At 34.5% G+C, this 2,876-nt stretch overlaps 1 long non-coding RNA gene across 1 annotated transcript; it reads left to right on the top strand.

Moving 5' to 3' along the window:
- The first annotated feature begins 241 nt into the window (after positions 1-241).
- Positions 242-2,514, top strand: LOC148780738 (uncharacterized). The gene is made up of 2 exons (XR_016039743.1): positions 242-695; positions 2,233-2,514. It is a non-coding gene; the product is annotated as an uncharacterized LOC148780738 (long non-coding RNA).
- The last annotated feature ends 362 nt before the right edge of the window (positions 2,515-2,876 follow it).

Here is a 2,876-nt window from a genome sequence, read left to right as displayed (position 1 = left end):
CCCACCCACGTAGAAAAAATGTGACTGTTGCTTTCCAACCGTCGGATCCGTATGAATTACTCTGGACCCGACTTCCCAAAAAGGGGAATGTTTTTGTGGCACCCCACCCACATAGAAAAAATATGATTGGTACTTTCCATATATCATATCTAAAGGAACGACTGGGATAACACCAATCAAAATGTCACTATTTAGAAACAAAGTTGGCAAATGACTCTCACCCGTTTCCCATCCCTTCCCCATCCCACCTATTATGCATCACATTCTTTCTCTCTCTCCCCCTCTCTTGCGCCATACTCAATCTCTTTCTAATCTTATTATCTCTCTCTAACCCCTGCATTTCTCACTTGTAGGAAACCCTAACCCTCTCAATTGCCTTCTCTCTCTAACAAAAATGAGAAGAAGAGGAAGAGGAAGAGGAAGAGAGAAGAGCAACAATCTGATAACCATTTTCTGTCTCTCTCCCGCAAAAACGAGAGGAAGAGGGAGAACAACAGCAACAACAACTATCTCACTCTCTCTCTAACAAAAACGACAGGAAGATGAAGAGAGCAAAAACAAGAGGAAAAAGAAGAGAAGAGAGCAGTAGTAGCAACAACAATATTGCTTCTCTCTCTAGCAAAAATGAGAGGAATAGGAAAAAAGGAGAGCAATAGCCGCAACAAATATCTTGCTTTCTCCCTCATTACTCATAGGTATGTGCTAATTGCATATTTTCTATCAAAAGGATTTAGCTAACTAAAAAACTTATTTTTTTTTGTGTTAATTGGAGTTCTTACTGCGGTTCTAATGCGTATCTAAATTTTTTTGTTTTCCTTGATCTTTTGTTCATTGTGTTTTTTCTTTGTTTTGGAGAATTAAAAATCAAATGAACAAAAATTTTGTTCATTCTTGCCTTCGTATTCTTTGGAGATAATTTAGTGGCTTAAGAAGTACAGAGAGAGGAACTCCATCATTTTTGTGGGTTTTGAAAAGAGTAGAGGGATGAACATGGATTTATTACCCTAGTAAATGCCTCATCATTTTAGCATATCCTTTGCTTTCTGGTGTCGTTAGACCTTAATTGGGTTTGTGCCTACTGCCTGTTGTGCTTACGAATTAAACATTTGTAGTCTTATGGTGACCAATCAAATCCATTAAACAAAGGTAAAAGCAAACAAACAAACATCTGATTCATACAACCTGAGCAAAGAAAACTCTCCCTTTGTAGAGTTTTTTGAGTTTCTTTCTTGTTCTCTCTTTGTAAGGCTTTTGTGCTTCTATCTCTTGCTTCCCTTTTAAAGCTTTTTGAAGTTTACATATAGTGCTTATTTTTTAGAGAGCAAATTCATCATTTTTGTGGGTTTTGAATGGTGCTGATTTTTTAGAGAGCAAATTCATCATTTTTGTAGGTTTTGAATGGTGCTGATTTTTTTAGAAAGCAAGTTCATCATTTTTGTGGGTTTTGAAAGGAGCAGAGGAATGAACGTAGATCTATTTTCTTACCATTTAGCTTTTGAAATTTTTTTATTTTTTAATGTAAAAATATTAATTTTAATATACATAACATTTAAAAAATAAAAAAAAATAAGTTTTAAAGGATTCTCCTTTTGTAGAGTTTTTTGAGTTTTTTTCTTGCTCTTCTGTATAAAGCTTTTGTGAGGCTCTCTCTTATTCCCTTTTTAAAGCTTTTTGAATGGTGCTGATTTTTTGGAACTTCAGAGCCTTTTTTGGTTTCTCATAAAGTGCATCCAACAATCGCATTAGTTTTATAGAATGGTCCACAATTAGAGACCATTGATCATCCCTATTCTCCACTTGTTGTTTGTGCATAATATACACTCTCTCAATGTTCCCAAGTCCACTTGTTGTTTGTGCATTGTATGTAGTCTCTCAATGTTCCCAAATCCACTTGGACCCCATCGAATAATACGGCCATGGTGTATGGGCGAAATCGAGTTTCTGGAGATGTGTGTATAACTTGTGGTACATAAAAATTTACAAAAAATCACCAAATATTACAAGACAGGTTTCTAGGCATTAACAATCATGGGCAATAATGGAAATGATAAGGAGTCTCCAAGTGCTACCATAGTTGGAGGTGACCTTCCTCGGTAAATTCTTCTCCTTGATATGCATCCATTATTGTGTTGTGTGGTCATATGGGTTTCTATTTTTGTAATTCTTCTCCTTGTATAGTTTTAATTTTAGTATATGAAATTCTAAGGAGATGCAATTTTTTTTTTTTTGCAGATTAATTGCTTTTGTGCAGATTAAATCCATGGAGCTCGAGAAGAAGAGCTATTATGCTAGTATCAAGAATCATCTCTGCTTTGTTTCTTTTTTGCTTTTTGTTTTTTTGGGTTTTGTTGCCATTTTAATCGTGGCAAGCACTTTTTAAATTGAAATCAAACTCAGCCTCAATCTTGTGAAATTTTAGAGATCCGAGTTACCAAACTTTTTTTGATGTTGCCTTTGCTTTAACGATGTATATCAATATCGATTAATGATGGACTCAATATGTTGAAGGTGCAATTTTTATTCTTCTTTCTAGTTCATTTTGATCTTTCATATACAACAACTCCACTTACATATAGAAAATGATACTATGATGCGCATGGTTCACACCAATTGGTAAAACTTCTCATTTCAATACGGACAAATAAACAATGTTCTAGCAATCCTTGAATTCCAACTTAGAAATCTCTTATTATTGGTTATTACTTTAAAGATGTGAGATTCATTTCAATTTCTTTGAAATGTCGCTTTTACACATTTCAAAAAACATCTTCTCAGCCATTAGCTGCCAAAATTTCATCGATTTATGATGTTCAACTTTAAGGAGGATGATGAACTAGCATTAACCCTAAGCAATGTTAGAATTGTAACATTTCACC

Source organism: Amborella trichopoda, chromosome 8 (genome assembly GCF_054954075.1).
Source record: "Amborella trichopoda isolate Santa Cruz 75 chromosome 8, AtrichopodaSantaCruz75HAP2 v2.0, whole genome shotgun sequence".
Classification (NCBI taxonomy): Eukaryota; Viridiplantae; Streptophyta; class Magnoliopsida; order Amborellales; family Amborellaceae; genus Amborella; species Amborella trichopoda.
This window is presented reverse-complemented; position numbering and strand designations above follow the sequence as displayed.